Below are 18717 nucleotides of genomic sequence, written 5' to 3' on the forward strand. Positions count from 1 at the left end.
TCTTGAGTGATAAAGAGGACTCTGCTATGAATGACACTGGCTTAGCTCAAGGCTTCGTCTATACTAAGGGACTTGGGCTCCGACGAGACCAAGAGTCTCATCGGATGATCGCTTAGTCGAGATGATCAACTGTGCGGGTCCCAAGTATTGACCCCTCCTTGAATTTGACTGTCATCTCAATTGACCTCCTGGACTTTGACCTGACTTGGGGCCCCACCTTATTTTCTGTATCACAGACCTCCCCTTCAAGCTAAGTCGAAGGAGGCTGCAGGTCCAACTCACTAGACACTTGTGTTGTTTGTGTCCCTTGTCCTCGAATCAGACATTCACTCTTTGTTCTGACACTCGGCTCAAGCTAATTTATAGTTAGTTGTTGGGGCTTCTAGAGTCCCTTGTTTCCCGACTGGACATTCATTCTTTGTACCATTACTTCGCTCCAGTTGACATCACTCCGATGCCTAGGAAACAAGGCACGTCCTTTACTAATTAATGCTCGATATGATGAGCACACCTTTTTAGCATAAGCTTGCTTATTGTTTCCCATCCCTCATAAATGCAGCATGTGTCTTTTTTCCATGTGTTGCATGCTTGCACTAAAGAATATCTGATGTGACAAGTGACTGTTGAGATTTGATGTGACTGTTGGTAATTTAAATTCAATGATCTGGATCAAACCTCTCTCCTTCATCCCCTTGATCGAATGGTTGTAAGCGATCATCACTAGAATTTTTAAGGTTCACCCTTTGATGCATTTTTATCATTTTCCCCATCATCTTCTTCTTCGCCTTCTCCTTTCTGCTTGTCATTGATGATTCTCCAAGCTCTTTCTTTTCATCGTAAGTTCGTTTCTTCTATCCTTCATTCTACTTTCTTTCTCTTCCATGGCTTTGGCTCCCCCTATCGCCATCCACAGGCTTGGTACACCTCCACTGCCTCTGATTTCAATGGCGGGGAGTGTTCGATCTCCGCAAGTGTACGGAAATGTTGCAAGTAATATAAAAGATTATCGTATCCACAGGGACTGGAATAAGCACCAGAAATGTTTCAACACGAGTTAGCTAAACAACTAATTAATTGGTTTCCAAAAGCTAAATGTAACTAATGAAAAGTAAACATAGAAATAAAAGATCAACAAACAAGATTATGGGCTATGATAAGGAATGTTCTAGGAGTTTTGGTTTCTTTGTAAGATTCCTCAATGTAAATGATCTACCAAATCCTATTTCTCAATTGTCCAACATTTATAGAAGGTTGCCGGTTCTCTCTTGCAATAGACAACCGGCCTAGGACTGAAATATATACCTAAATGTGATCAAGTAGTTATGAACTTATATTGTCCTTACACGGGCTTGTTCTTGTCACGAAGATCCCTCGGATGATCAACACAAGATCATACTCCTCAACCCATAAGATATAAAGATTAATCCCTAAATCTATCCTACCCTCTTGAATTATCCTCCTTTTCCTTAAATCTTATCCCTCAAGCGTCTTTACACGGGCTTGCACCTTTCGCGTGCTTCCCTCGGAAAATCGAGTGGGGGATAGTCTTTATAAGATCCATAGGACATTCAAACAATCAATCAAGAATGTGAATTAGGTCCATATCACAATAATACATTCAAGATCAAATTGATACAAACAAGACAATATCATAGAAATAAGGAAATGGCAAATCCACAAGAGTTTACATCAATTTATCATACAAATACTCCCTCATCCTAAAACAAGAGATCTACTCCATGAATCGAAGAGAGAAATCTGAAAATAAAGAGATTACAAGCATTTCTTGATCCCCCAATCCAAGAAGAGGAGAGAAAGAAAACTTATCTAAGATGAAGCTTGGTCTTCGGATCCAATCCACACTCCCGGAGTCAATTCCGTTGAAGATCCGCCTTTAGATCGCCAAGAAATCCTCCCAAGAATGGAGGGAAAGCCCCAAATCTTGCTCTCTCCCAAGGGGGAGAAGATCCCCTTTCAAATCTTGAAGAAGGGTTTAAATAGAGGTGAGGTTTGGGCGCCACACAATCTCGTGGCACGGCCGTGTGATATTCACACGGCCCTGCCCATTCTCCTCTCTGCCAGCCTTGCACGGTCGTGTGTGAGACACGATCTTGGCAAACATCTCCAATATCCCCTTCACACGGTCGTGTAGATCTACACGGCCTGAACTGCTCCTGCCTCTGGAAACCTGGCACGGCCGTGTGGTGCACACGACCAGAGCTCTCTTGTTTACTGGAAACCCTGCACATCCGTGTAGTGCACACAGCCAGAGCCTTCCTGGTCTCTGGAAACCTCACGCGGCCATGTAGATCTACACGGCCATGTAAGGTTTAAGCTCTGGATCGCTTCATATCTTGACACGGTCGTGTGAGGTTCACACGGCTGAGCCTACTTCCTTTCCTATTGCTGCCACACGACCTCTGATCTCCACACAGCTTGAGCACCCCTCTATGGCATGGCCGTGTCTGGTACACGGCTAGGTGCTTTCTCCCCTTACTTTACTTATAGGTTTGGCCTTGAACATGAAATCTTCACCGAATTCGACTCCTGTGTACAAAAATTGCACAAAAGCATATCTCCGAACAAAGAAAGTAAATAGGCTAAAAAGGAAAGCTGAAAGTATGAAAATGCATAGATCAAGCATGCTCAAAGTATGTGAATGTGCGTCAAAATATATCAATAAGTGTATACAATCTACGCACATCAGGGAGGTGGACCAGATGTGTCTCACCTAACACATCCCTTTCGACCATCGCATCGTTATCTCGTCTGGCCATGATCACCCTAATCTTCCTCCTACCGGCTATCTTACTTTATTCAAGGACCAGTTCTTTGCCAACCTTCATTTTCCCTTGCTCCTTTTTTTCTCAAAAGTTTGTTCTTACTTTCATATCCCCTTACAATAGTTAGCACCTAACTCCATCAGGTTACTATATGGGATTATCATACTGTTTCATCTATACCAAGTTTCACTGCACCCTCAGGTCTTCCACTACTTTTATTACCTAAAGAAATCTAAGTTGGGTGTCTCCATCTTCTAGGCTCAAGTGGGTGTGGTGTTTTTCGATAATGTCCTCATCCAATAAAGGATGGAAGTCTCACTACTTCTATATTCGACTGATCCCTTTAGTGATCTTCCAAACATGTTGGCAAATGAAATTACCCAACCATCCCAAACTGGGCATGTATCGCTGGGAGCCGGTCTACATCACGACGTCCGCTCAACTGTCCAGTCTGAAATTCCACATCCATAATTTGCTGGTTGAGGGCATATTGTACATATTTGGACTGAGTACCATCTAAGTTGGACTGCCTGATAGCTTTGGTAAGAAATTTCACCTTGTTTTGCTGTTAAATCTAACTGATTTCCTTTAATTTTCTATTTTATAGGCAAAACCATAAGGAAAGCTTTACTGAGTAACTCCATGAAGCTGGATCATGAGGAAATGGGCATGCAGGGCGTGGCTGAGCTAGAGAGCCATTGACTTACATCGATTGGCCCAAGCGAAAATGTGACCGATAAGGAGGAAACTAGTCGAGTTGTAGGTAGTGATGCGATAGCAAACAATGGGGGGCTACCTCCTCCTCGACCATCGCTATTGTCGATGGCTATTCCTTCTAAGTTCGCCACTTTGGATGAGCCACTACTACACCATTAGAGGCGCAAGAGGCGCTGATCGACCACCCCTGCCCTATCATCTATGCCCAGCAACAACTCTCCACTGAAGCTCTAACCATGCCTCGACCATCTGATCGGGGAGAAAGTTCATCCTCTATCACTCTAGAAACTGTGGCTGATCGTCCTACCCTTGCCTCATCCGAGCAGACACCCTCACTTTCTGGATTGCCAATCAGGGTGATCCTTGATCCACTAGTGTCCGTCTTGCTGCCCCCTCCGACCAAACACTTACAACCCCATTCCAAGATATCCTCCAAGCCCAAATCCAAAAGAAAGTCCTCCGCAGAGGGGCCGGACAAACAACCCAAACCCAAGAGAGTTATTACCACGTTGTGACTTCCTTCGCAAGAGTGTCTTTCCATCAATCCTTCAGAGCCACTCACTCCGTGGCATACTATCAAGATTCAAGGCCCATTAGCTCAGACTTGGGCTAATGCCCAAGCACGCATGGCTAATGGTTGTCTAGAGGAGTTAGCTAATTGATTTTTATAGGACATCACAATGACAAATGTTCTTCATTATTGTACATTCAAGTTGAGATCAAGATAGTTTTACTGTCATTTACTACTCATGCATCTTATATTACTATCCTAACTTTATTTTGCAGAAATATTTTGCTTAACACTGTTTTGCAGGAATCAGCCTGATCGGTCAACCAAACCAATGGATCAGTAGACCGAACTAGGTTGACACAGAGCAGTCATCAGATCGAGCCAAAGTAAAAAATAGAAGCCAGGCTGATTAGTCAATCGAACCTAGGGATCGGTCGATCGAACAATAAAAGCATTAATGAAGAGTTAATTTTAAATCTCGATGAATAGGGAAAGTGCTCTATACTATGAAAGAAATTGTCCATAATACAATGCATAGTATGAAAGAAATTGTGATTAGATCATAATTAGTAGGTATCTCTCAATGTGTAAGTATATATGTATTGAAATATTCCCTAGTCAATGAATTGATGAGATTGGACATCATCAATTCTATAAGACTAGCATATGTTATACTCCTTATTTTATTCAAGCAGTCGGTCCTCACTGGATGGAAACATTGGGATGTTGAGAGTTAATATATGGATATTAGTTAAGGGTAACTAGTTCATTGAATATAACCTGCTATGAGACTTCATGTGGTTCTTTACATGTCGATGAAGATATCATTGCAGCTCAAGTGCAAGTTTCCTTAGACTTGAGGTATTCAAGTCATCTTAGTCATGGAGGCTTATACTTTGATATCTTGGCAATCTTCTCCTAGAGGTATAAGTCTGGGATGATTAAGTATAAGTTAATATACTCAAAGGTGTTTGAATAGTCTGTAGAGAATTCATCACTCCTTTTATAAAGAGATATATACGCTACGATCTTTTGTCAGGATTATTACTCGTAAGTCTTTGGTCAAAGAAAAATGTGTCAAGAGGATGGCCTTCTTGGACATGTGTTTGAGTAATTTGAATTCACATGATAAGGAAATATTCTTGGGCTAAGTGTGATGTAGTCAGCCTAGTAGTGTGTGACATATAGATCATATCCTAAACCAAGTGGGCATAAGATGAGTAAAATGAATAGACATACTAATAATTGTAGCTGCTGAAAGGTTCAAAATTATTCTACAATCAACTATGATTTTTCGGTCACTTAGGGATCATGATGTATTACTAGGTGTCACTCATGATTGATTCATAATTAATGGTTAATTATGAATGACTAACATAACCAGAACTTATTGCATACATGCACTACGAGAATAGCTGAAAGACTTAAAACAAGCTTGAGAATTGAATTCTTAGATTAAGAGAGATTAAGTTTGGTATGACCAGACAAAGGGGTAAATATGAATGATATTTATTAGGCTAAAAGGAGAAGCGGGGCACACCTCTTGTAGGCAAGTTAGATGCACTTTAGTTTAGTAGTGAACCAAAATTGTTTTGCTTTAGTTGTAAACGACCAAAATTGGTTTGGTTTAGTTGTAAACCAAGGTTAGTTTGGTTTTAAACCAAATTGGTTTGGTTTATTGAACCAAGCTAATTTATAATGGTTTGAGTTGACTTATTGGGTATGTGTTTGAACTTTCTTTTCCAACCCGAATGGAGGTGTATAAAGACCCCTCCATAGGAGAAGAGAAAGAATCAAGGTTTAGATTTTTCTCTCCTCCTCCTCTCCCTCTCTTGTGTCACTTCCCAAGGGAAACCCACCTCTGACCAAAAGTTGTTGCCATTGCCCCTTGTCATCGGCAACCTTCTAACTGTCAGACTTCCAAGTTCGGCTGCCTAGCTACCTCCCGTCTATCTCTTAGCCGCCAAACAATAGCTAAGTGCTAGTGTAGGGAGCACCATAATCAAATCTATGTTTTGATATTGTCAAAGATTCAAGTTAATACTTGTTGTTATCCGATGAATTGATCTAGTGTACAGGATGCTCAACTTGAAAAGTCCTAGTAGGTCAGCTGGACCTTATACTAGGTAAGGGAAGCCTCAGTAAATCATGGAACCAAGCAGAAAGTCTAGATGGGTCAAGTGAACCTGACATCTGGAAGGTGGACTTGATAGGTTTGAAGGACCCAATATCAAATCAAGTGGAAGCCCTAGTAGTCGATCCAATGCTGATCGATTAAGTCCAAATTAGTCTGGAGGATCTGATATTTGGCAGGTGAGTTGAGGTAAGCTATTGGAGATGGTGTGGGGAGGTCATGTCTTGAGAAGGGACAAAACTCTAGGTCGTTAATCCAACTAAAGAAACCAGGAGATTTCTAAGTTGAGATCAAGACAGGTCTTACTGCCTTCTCTTACTCATGCATTATGCACCGAACACATTTGGTATTCAGGCGTATCGGTCGATCGAAACCAGGAATCGGTCGACCAAACATTAAATGGCATTGATAATGCAGAAGATCATATGTCAGCAAAAAAGAAATTTTTAGTGATCGGCCGACCAATTAGTTCTTTCAGACGACTGAACAATAAATACATTAATGACACAAAGATTAGATCTTGGTAAAGAAGAAAGGATGTGTGATTAGTCAACTGATATGGAGATTCGTTGACCAAAAGGATCAGTCAACTGAATGAATTTTTTGGTCGATCGAACATTGCTTATAGAAGTACATCTAGAGATCTGAGGTCGTAGAACTTTTGTGGATCCTTTTGATCCTCTATCTGTTCATCATCTATGTTCGTTGTCACTGCGTGTGCAACTCTACTCTTACAGCATCAAAAAACTCTTCAACATTAGCGCTTGATCTCCTATGCTCATTGTCAATATAATCTTTTATATTGCTTGCATTTTATAAAGAGATTGTAGAGTTATTACTATCCCTATTCATTATACAAATTACTTCTTTTTGGAGGTTACGAAAAGAAGGGTTTTAGTGAATTGCCTAATGGTGTAATTAAGAATCGCGGGTCTCGGAGCAGGAGTCGACACAGGTTTTGAACCAAGTAACTAATTGTGTCTCTTGTGTATTGTTTTTGTTATCTAATTCTGCTGCTTACTCTGATCTCTATTTATGATACAAAAAAGAAATGATTTTTCGCAAGTGATATTCACCCCCTCCCCCTCTATCACTTTTCCAATCCTTCAATTAGTATCAGAGCAAAGATGCTTTGAAAAGATTTAATAGTTTTCTAGCATTTTCTTTAATGTTTTCTTTAAAATAATTTTTGAGCAAAATTTTTCTTACGTCTTTTTTTTTTTTATTTTTTATTTATTTGTTTCTCGATTAATTCTTTTCTCGCACTATTAATCCCAAGACAAAGTCTTGAAAATCTTCATTAATTTTTTTGTTATACAAAAATGGCAAAATCTCACTAAGAAAGTAACAACATTATTTGTCCGCCCCTCTTCAATGGAGAAGACTTTAGCTACTGGAAAAGGAGAATGGAATGCTTCTTGAAATCTGATATCGGCATTTAGTTCAGTATCAAAAAGGGACACATAGCAATAATGGAGAACCACTAGATTTAGAAAAATGAGATCTGAAGATGAAGAAGAAGGCTCAAATCGACTACAATGTAATGAACACTCTGCAATGTGGTCTAACAAAGGATGAGCTCAACCGAGTCGGCCCCTTCAAAAATGCCAAAGAATTATGGGATCGACTAGTCAAGCTACATGAAGGAACCAACGACTTTAAGCTAACAAAGAGAGTTCTCTTTTAAATAAATTTTTTAATATTAAAATGTTACATAGAGAAATTGTGACTCAACTACACAAAAGAATAAAAGACATCATCAATGGACTTCACCTCATTAGCCACCATCTAGAAAATCGAGACATGTAAGGTACGCACTAAACTCCTTCCCTCAAAATGCACTGTGGGCATCGATAGTAGATGCCTATAAATTTTTGAAGGATCTTTCCATTATAAAATTAGATGAATTATTTTGTCAATTATATTTACATGAGCAAACTAACACTAGGCAGATCGAGAAGGATATAACTTTGTATGTAGGACAAAACAAGATCAAGGAGGTTAAGTCCAAGTCAAAGCCAAAACAAGAACCTAAGAGTGAGTCTAATTTGGATTCAAAAAACAAAGAATAAATAGTAAATATGGTATGAAGAATGTTTACAAAAAAAGAAGTTCAGCAGAAGGAATTTGGTGAAAGCACTCAAGACTACTTGAGAGGAATCTTCATTGGAGGAGTCAGATCTTGAGTAACTAAATCAAACGAGCTTCATGGCATATATGGTAAGAACCAGATTCAAGTCCGAGTTTGATTCCAAATTTGGCTCTGAGTCCAAAAGAAGCCATGAATCTGTATTCATTTCAGAAGGACTAGATGAGGTAAATTCACTTCTAGAAATTCAAATGTATAAAATTATAAAATGTTTATTTAATAAATTGACTAAGTCCAAGGATCAAATCAACTTGCTACTTAAGGAAGTTGAACACCTTAAGGAGCAAATCAACTTGAACCCCCTCAACTAACTGTGTTCAGGAGGGAACTTCAACTCAAGTTGCAAAATTTGAAGAAGAAAATTCTATCCTGAAAGGTCAAGTTGAGGGACTTAAAAAATATTGGAAAAGTTCAATTTGGAGTCCAAGATTCAGAATATGATCTTTGGGTCTCAACGAGCTGTATACAATAAATCTGGACTCGAGTACAAAGCTAACACAACAAATAAGTCATACTATCTTTGATTAGTCAAAATGTTAGAAACCAAGTCCAAGTATGGGTTCCAAAAGCTTCTCTAACAAAGCAAGTATCAAACCAATATTATGTACCAAAAAATAATATTTATTACTTAAAATATAAAATCAATATTTCAGAGAGGAGGCGACAAACTAGTTATCACCTCAATAACTTAATCTACCCATCTAGGTATTTAAGACCAATAATATTAGGAAAAATTTTAACTTAGTTCCAGAAGAGACTGAGATGATAGTAGGTCAAGAAAGCTAAGTTGAAAGTATGTCTAGGAAAATCATATGTGTTCAATCCAGTCCAATCGACTTAGTGAATCAACTAAAGCTACCCTTATCTAATTTGAACTAGTTGGACCAAGACTTAGTACTAAGTTCTTTGGACAAGATTATTTTGAGAAGTATTTAGAAAATGATCCGCTGTAATACTCAAGAAGATCATTTACCTCGCCACTAACTGAATACTTATTCTTAAGAATCTTGATTTATTGACTTAAAATTAAGTGAAACCAACCTCAGTTAAAATGATCCCTTAATTAAACTAAACTAAATTTACATTATTCAATTTAAAATTAATTAATTAATTAATCAATTACTTATTCCTAGATTAATTAATCAACCACTTAAATTACGTATTTAAAATAAAACTTGATTATCAACTTAACTTTATAATTTAAAAACTTAATCTTATACTCAATTAATTAATTATTAACAATACAAATTAATCCACTATGCCAATATATTAATCCTAATTAATTCAAAATCTAATAAAATCAACTAAACTAACATAATTAAATTTCATCAGTTAACCCTTAATTGAACAAATTATTTAAATCAAAATTAACAATTAAAGTTAAATTAAGGTAACCAACTTAGGCTCCGTTTGATTTATATATGGGATAGGGATTAATGGTGTAGGTGGGATAGGGATTAATGGTATGATAAATAATCTCTTAGGGAGACAATAATTATTTATCACACCATTAATCCCTACACAATTAATCATATCCCACCTACCAAACATTCTCTATCACACCATTAATCCCTAATACCATTAATCATAACCGACAAACCAAATGGAGCCTTAATCAATTAATCTAATCAATAAGTTAATGAATCGATAATTCTAATAAATTCATAATTAATTACTAATCTAAAATTAATTTGAAATTAATTAAGTTTAGCTTAACCCAAACTAATTAAATTAATTAACTTAAAAAATTAACTTAATTAACTTTAAATTAATCCTAAATTATTAATTAACTTTAACAATTAACCTTAATAATTTTAAATTAATTAATCATGAATTCAACGTAAATTAAATTAATCCAAAATAAATCAGAAACTAAATAAATCAATAGATAAAATTTATTTATTTAATTTAAAAAATAATTAAATCATTAATTCTTATTTAATTTAAAATTAATTATCAATGTTAACTTAATTAATCTTAATTTGATCAATTTTACGTACAAGAATTCAAATTAATCAAAACCTAATTCTCAACTTATGATTATTTGATTTAATATAAAATTAATCCAAGTTTAAATGAACTTAATAATTTCAACCAATCTAATTTAACCCAAAATTAACTTAAAATCAATTAATAAATTTAATCCAAAATTACCTTTAACTAAATTAATCTAAAATTAAGTTTAATTTTATCTTGACCTAATTAATTAAGTTTAACTTAAATTAATTCAGATCAATTCATAATTAATTTTAAATTTTAATTTGAAATCAATTTTGTATTTAATATTAACAAATTGAGTAATCCAAAATTAATTAACGTTTTAATTTTAAAATTAATTGATGAATTCAATCAAAAACCAAACGAAGAATCTTAATAACTAAAATTTCAAAAAAAAATATCTCACACTACCATAAGGTTACCATTGAAAATCTAGAATAGGTGAGATGCTAAGAAAAAATAAATGGAAAATATTTTTGAAGTTTTTTGAAAACTTCAAAATTTATTAGTAGTTTCAAAATATTGATTTATTGGGAGCAATTATATATACTTTTCAAAAATCAATATATTTTGAAAATGATTGTTGATCAATACTTAAACTCATAAATACTTAAGCCAACCTCTGAACTTCTAGACCGCTAGAAACATAGGTATGACTTTCTTGTGGTTAATAAAAATTTTCTAAAAGAAGTGTTTAATTAAGGGGGAACATCAATATCATTTTTGAATTCATTTCCACTAAATTTCTTTTCCTTAGAAATTTTCAAAACTTATTTGTTCAAAATTCACTTTTTTAAATTTTTTTCAAACCTTTATAATTTTTAAAATATGTTTCAAAATTATCTTTAAGAAACATTACAAAACTTATACACATATGTATTTTTCCTTAGAAAAATATATGTTCTCATTCGAAAACTATGCTTCAAATTTTTTTTCAAAACTTAGTTTTTGACTCAAAGTTTCTTCTTCAAAAATTTTGTCTTACAAAATTTCAAAATTTATTTTCGCTTAAATTTTTTTTATAAATTCTAAAGACTAATTTCAAAAATTAGTTTTTAGCTTACAATTTTCCCTTAGAAAATTTTCAGCCAAATTTCAAAACTTATTTTATGCTTCCTTGGAAAATTTTCTAAATCTATATACTTATCCAAGAAAATTTTTGAAATGTTTTCTTCAAAATTTCAAAAAAAAATCTTGAGAAAGTTTTCAAAACTTTGCTTTAACTTTTCATACATTTTCATATTAGAAAATTTTGTTTAGAAATTTTTCAAGTAATTTTTCTAACTCTAAACCTTAGTTTTCCACTTGGAATGTTTCAGACTTGGTGTTCATTGATGTTACCCTAATTTTTTATGTGTGTTAAAGGGGGAAAGATGTTAAATTCAGGGAGAGTTTAACTTAAAGGGGAGAAAGTTATATTTTTTACTATCATGTTTTCAATATCTTATTTTTAACTTAACTTTGAACCAGGTTACTAAATATCAAAAAAGGAAAGATTGTTGGTATAGAGAGCTCCATAATCGAACTTATATTTTGAATTTTGATGTTATCGAAGGTTCAAATTAAGTCACGTTATTATCTGATGAATTGAATAGTGTACAAGATGCTCAACTCAGAATGCCCTAGTAGGTCAGTTGGACCTGATACTTGGCATGGTAAGTTTCAGTAAATCGTGGAATTAAACAAGAAGTCTAGATGAGTCAAGTGAACCTGACATCTAGAAGGTGGACTCGATAGGTCTGAAGGACCCGATATCGAGTCAAGTGGAAGCCCTGACAACCGATCTGATGATGAGCGGTTAAGTCTAAATAGGTCTGGAGAACCTGATATTTGGCAGGTGAGTTGAGATAAGCTACTGGAGGTAGTGTGGGGAGGTCGTGTCCCAGGAAAGGACAAACCCTAGATCGCTAATTCAACTGAAGAAATCGAGATGTTTCCAAGTTGAGATCAAGACATGTCTTATTGTCTTCTCTTGCTCCTGCATTATTTCATACTGTGTTAACTCTATTTTGAAGGAATATTATTATTATATCTGTTAGATTTTGAGGGATGACCTAAGGAAATCGCCTTATGGTTTTACTATTTATTTGATAAATATATATTCACTATTTGAGTGCATATTATATATTTGATGGTCTTAAACTCATTTACTGAATGTCTGGAATATAATTTATAGCATGAGAGAATTTATGATTGGATCATAACTTATGATTATATCTACATATGCAATTATGAACGTATTAGAATTTTCCTAGTTGTCGAATTGATGCATTCGGACATCATCAATTCTGTAAGACTAGCACGGGTTATACTCCTTGGTTCGCCAAGCAGTTGTTTTCTCACTGGCTTAAGACATTGGGATGTCGAGAGTTAAACGTGGATGCTAGTTATGGTAACTAATTCATTAGAGTGACTCGCTTTAAGACTTCATATGGTTATCTACATATATGGATATGTCTGTGAAGCTCTTACTGCAGCTCGAGTGCAAGTTTCCTTCGACTTGAGGTATACAAGTCATCTTGGTCATGAAGACTTATACTTTGACATCTTAAGCAAGCATCTCATCGAGATATGGACTCCGGATGATTGGATGGATATAAGTTGAAGTGTCCGAAGATATTTGGATAACCCACAGAGGATTCACCATTCCTAGTAAGGAAATGTATACCCTATGACCACTCGTTAGGATTATTATGTTGGTGCGGGAAGCATCCGACGATCGAACTCGTGTTTTGATAATGGCAAAGAATTCAAAGTTAAGATGTTTTATAGTCTAACAAGTCTACTTGAGGATTTCAGGAAAGTCCTAGCTGCGGTTAGGCAAAGGGAAAAACCCTAGGAGGTAGCAATCCTAGGTCATAGGGGGTGATAACCCTATGCGGAAAGTATTGGTAGGTCGATGTCTTCAGGTAAAAGTCCTAGGGGATGGAAACCCTAGGTGGAAAGTCCTGGTGTCGCGAACCAGGTGAAAGACTGGACTAGCCGAGAAGCGGATGTCCGGCAGAAAGTCCGGAAGCATCGAGTACTGAGCAAAAGTCCAGTCGATCTGGAGGATCGACTGGCAACAAGTAAATCTCCTGAGTGGAGTAGGTGAGGACGCGTTCCCCGAAGAGGGAACAGTAGGTGTCGGGTCGACCTAGGGTTTCCGGCTGGAAACCCAAAGTCAGACCCGGACAGTCCGGAGACTGTCTATACTTCATTTATCATGTTTATTGTGCTAACTTTGTGTTGCAGGATAGTGTTTGGGACTAACGGATCTTGCAGGAGCAAAGGAGCAACCTAAAGCCTCGGATGAATAGTGTCCGAGGCGCCTCCATGGAGCTTGGAGGCGCCGCGCCTTAAAGCAGGCAGAAGGCGCCTTGGAAGGCGCCTTGAGAGGGCTATAAGGCGCCTTGAGAGGATGAAGTTCGACCAGTTCAGGTTTTATCCATACGGAAGACCAGGCAGCATGGAGGTGCCTTGAACAGCCTTCAAGGCGCCTTGAACACCCTTTATCTCGACCAGCACTTCAAAACAACGAATATCAAGTAATCTCTCATCAACGTGCTGCTCCAAAAGACACTCCGAAGTGCTGCTACAAGTGCTCGACGACCCGAAGCTTCAGATTTAGCATTTCTTGTTGTCGGTATAATACTTATAGCTTTTATTTGTACTCATAATTGTAATCTTTTAACGAGCTTATAGTTGTTGCCCACCGGAAGCGATCAAGGATCGCGGGCCTTCGAGTAGGAGTCGTCACAAGCTCCGAACGAAGTAAATCTCTGTGTCCTTCTGTTTGTGTTTTGTTTGTTTTTAATTCCGCTGCTTTAATTACTCTAACGCTGTTTTCGATTCCGATAAACGTAAAATTTAGCCACGAGTGCTATTCACCCCCCCCCCCTCTAGCGCGGTCTCGATCCAACATATTACTCATGTAGGAAATGGGAATGTGGGGGAAACCCACGTTGCCCACTTCTTAGGGGTAAATTATCCCTTATACCCTGGGTAATTTTCCCTTTATAAGGGGTGCATCCAAGATCATTTACAAAGAGAAAAAGAGAAAGACAACAAAGAGGACTGGCAGAACATCCAAGGCAGTGAGATTTGGTTCGTGGAATTACGGAGAGCTTTCCGATTGTGTGATCATTCTTCTGACAACAAGTCCTACTGTCGCCGATTGTAGATATGTGGGAGATCACTATAAGAATTTATAGTTTTTGTTTTCATGCCTTTAGAATGTGACAATGGTATCAGAACAGTATGCATTCTAAAGACAATATGATGCATGTTTGAATTATATGATAATGTTCATATTCTCGCTTTCATCCCTTACCTCTGCGTTGAAATCACGACTAAGTCGTGATCGCATAGGGCTTATAAGAAAAGCCAAGGTCGGTGACTCCGTGTCGCGGCAAAGGCTCGCCGATGATAGTGTCTCAAAAGAGGGATGCAATCAGCAATAAAGTCGCTCGCCGAAGGACACATTGCTGTTATGAATAGTATCATGACAATCTGGAAAATTGCGACAACGTCACAACTTCCACCGGCGAAGGGCTAGCTTCGCAGAAGGTCACAGGTGATCGAGTTCCTGGGCTAGAGATGGTGTCCAGGATGGCCAATGATGCAGCTGAGGCTGATGACTCACTGAACACTGATTCTCGCCGTCTCTGCTCATCGCAAACGCCAGTGACCAACAGTGGGTCACAGGCGACCAGCTTCGCAAGTCGGGGATATGCCAGCAACTGTGTTTCAGAGCCGACGATGGTATCCCTGCTAGCCGGCTATGCATCATGGCTGATGACCACGTTTGTCGCGATTGAGGCGGTGTGTGACATGGGTAGCATGCGGCGAAGAAAGCGGATAATCGATTGTTTTATTCAATTAAAAGGTTATATGTGTGTGTGTGTGTGTATAATTAGGATTATTGGTCCATTTTTAATTAATTAGGTTTAACCAAATTAGTTTGGTCCAATTAGACCCCGATTTAGATTAAACCATTAGTTGGTTTAACCAAACCAGTTTAATCTAAACCAGAATCGATTTGGGTTGATTTAATTGGGCTTGACCAAATATGATCAAATGATCAGATTTGTTCTATTGGGTCAAATTTGATAAAAATGATTAGATTTGTTCTAATCGGTCAGACTTAATCCAATGGGCGTTGGTTTGATCAAATAGATTTGAGTTTGATCAATAAGTCTGAAATTGACTAAAATGGGCTTAAATTAAATAATAACAGAACATAAGTACAGTAGATATCAATTCAATTAGATCGATTCTAATTGAGAATAATGGAGCAAGCTTAGGATCTAGATTCCCGATCAACCGAGTCCGATGGATCAGTCGACTTAGGCTCCTGAAAATTGAGAAGATTTATTTTTCTTGATTTATTATGTTGGTTCTATGCCTGTATAAATTGAATTAAGCTAGTTTTGTACTGGTTAGTCAGTTTTGTACTAACTTATTTAATTTCAATTTTTCAGATGGCTAGTCCTGATATACGACAACATGAGCTTTGGGAGAAGAATAAGGAGCTTGATTATGACATGGTTTATGGAGTAAGATGGATTATTGGTCGACTCGATAGGTTGTTCTGGAAACTCGAGCGAGAAGAGTTTCCAATCCAAGACACACACAGAAGATGAGCTCTAGTCTATTCACTGTTGAAAAATCTTAGGTAGATAGTAGTCCAACTTTGGGATGATTCTGATTGGTACATCTCATATTCAGAGATGTGCAGACAATTACTTCATTTCGCTTGGGGTCTTAAAGAATCAGAAGAGGATCCAGATGAATCTGAAGAGGATTCAGAAGAAGATCCTGAAGAATCAGAGGAAGATTCGGATCTTGAAGAATCAAAGGAGGGTCCGAAAGAGTGTGTGGAGGATCCGGAAGAGTGTGTGGAGGATCCAGAAGAGGATCCGATAGAGAATCCTGAAGCTATCTCACCTGAGATTACCCAAATGAGTTAAGGATAAAAGGGATAATGTTGGCTACTGCACTAGTGTCTATCCTAGTGGGAGTGGTGGTAGCCTATCTAGTTTATTAGAGTTTTGTTATTGTTATTGTCATTATGTATGAATAATATTAGTCAATTTTGTTCATGTTAGTTTGTTATGTGCTAACAATATGCAGCATATTTTTATGTTAATGATATGTTCATTCATTTATGTTGTTTACTCTACATGATGCATGATACCCTTTGATTAGTTCATTATGAGTATAATAAATAATGATTAGTTTATTAATTGGGATGTGTGTAATAGTATTGATCAATATTGATTTGATTGGTCATACAAATTATGAGTGAAAACATAGTTATCACTTGATTTTATAAACCAACTCAAATTAATATTGAGTCAATCATAAATTGAATGCATATGAATTACACATAATACTAAATAATGTGTTTATTTATGCTAGATTATGGCAACCAAAAATAGTATAGCTGAACTCAATAAGGGTGAAAAACTTAATGGGGATAACTATAAGATATGGCACCTCGGGATACAGTATGTACTTGAGGAATAAGAAGTTCTAGAGGCTGTAAATCAGGTTATGGTAGAACCTGTAGATGGTCCCACTACATAACACAGACGAGATCTTGATGCCTATAAGGCATGAAATAAAAAGGACTACATTGCAAAGGGCATATTGATTAGTTCAATGGTAGACGACCTAGCTTTTGAGTATGAGTCGTATCTTTCGGCTCATGCAGTCTGGGTAGCCCTTAAAGAAAAATACAATGGAGTAAGTCTGAGCAAGCTTTGACAGTTGACCATCAAGTTTGACAACTACAAGAAGCGTCTGAATGTGTCAATGGTTCAACACCTCATGGAGATGTCGAACATGATTCGGGAGCTGAAAACTGCTGGTCATGAGTTAATCGATGAACAACAGGTTTAAACAGTTATTCGTTCCCTTCCAAATTCTTGGGAGACTATGAAGCAAACCCTAACTCACAGTGAAAGTATCAAGACTTTCATTGACATCTCACGCCATGTAGAATTGGAGGCAGAGAGAGTTGAATTCGCAAGGATTTATAGACTAGCCTATGTGGTTGTTGGTTCTGTTAGATCATCTGGATCCATGAAAAAGAAATGGTTCAAGAAAGGGAAGGAAAAGAAGAAGGAAGTTGTTACTGTGGGACAGGGCCCCATTAAGAAGATAGGAAAGAAGAGAGGAAAGAAACCTAAAAATAAGTTGACTTGTTTTAACTGCGGCAAGAAGGGTCACTTCACTCGGGAGTGCACTAACCGAAAAAGATAAATCCAAGTGTGTCTTCTTTTCTTGAGCATTTTATTGCTAGTTCAGTATTGTTAGCTAATTCTTATCCTTTATAGATTATTCATTCGAGAGCAACCAATCATGTAGCTCCGGAGCAAGTTACATTTGTAGAGTACCGTCGGATACCAGCTAGCAACAAATGGATCTATGTAGGAAACAATACAAGAGTTGAAGTCAAAGGAGTCAGCACTTGCAAACTCAACTTTCGTGGTGGTAGTGTTTTGTTTCTACATGATGTCCTGTATGCTCCTAAAATTCGATGAAATCTTATTTCCGTTACGTGTCTTCTTAATTTAGAGTATTGTATTAATTTTCATAGCTGATGTGTTCAACTTAAGATTGACTCAGTGTCAATCATATATGGTTTTTTAACAAATAGTTTTATGGTTTTTGATGTAGAACCATATGTCAATTATGCTATTGATGGTTATTTTTCAAACATTGCTTTAACTAGTGATGCAGGTATAAATGATGAGGTTTGACATGCTATATTAGGACACATAGGACAAGAACGTATGAATCGGTTGGCTAGAGAGGGTTTATTGGGCACTTGGGCTAAGATTCACTTATCCATATGTGAGCACTGTCTTACTGGAAAAGCAAGTAGGAAACCATTTGGTAAGGCTATTAGAGCTGAATCACCATTACAGTTAATTCATTCAGATATTTGTGGTCCAATGAATGTGAAGGCTAGACATGGAGCTTCCTATTTCATTACATTTATTGATGATTTCTCTCGATTCGGACATGTGTATTCGATTTCTCATAAATCTAAAGTATTGGATTGTTTCATTCGTTACATAAACAAAGTTGAGAATCAAACAGAATATAAAGTTAAGACTTTACGCACTGACCATGGAGGGGAAAATTTGTCTGATATGTTCAATAATATGTAATGATAGAGGGATTATTAGACAACTGACAATCCCTGGAACTTCACAACAAAATGGGGTAGTTGAAAGAAGAATAGGACTTTTCTTGAAATGGTTAGGTCTATGATGGTGCAAGCTAATTTGCCTATCTCCTAATGGGGAGTTGCATTATTAACTGCGACCTATATACTTAACAAAGTGTCTTCAAAGTCAGTTCCATCTACCTCATATGAACGTTGGATAGGCAGAAAATCAAATTTAAGTAATTTGAGACCCTGGGGGTCAGT

The sequence above is a fragment of the Zingiber officinale genome, chromosome 6A (genome assembly GCF_018446385.1).
Source record: "Zingiber officinale cultivar Zhangliang chromosome 6A, Zo_v1.1, whole genome shotgun sequence".
In the NCBI taxonomy this organism is placed as follows: domain Eukaryota; kingdom Viridiplantae; phylum Streptophyta; class Magnoliopsida; order Zingiberales; family Zingiberaceae; genus Zingiber; species Zingiber officinale.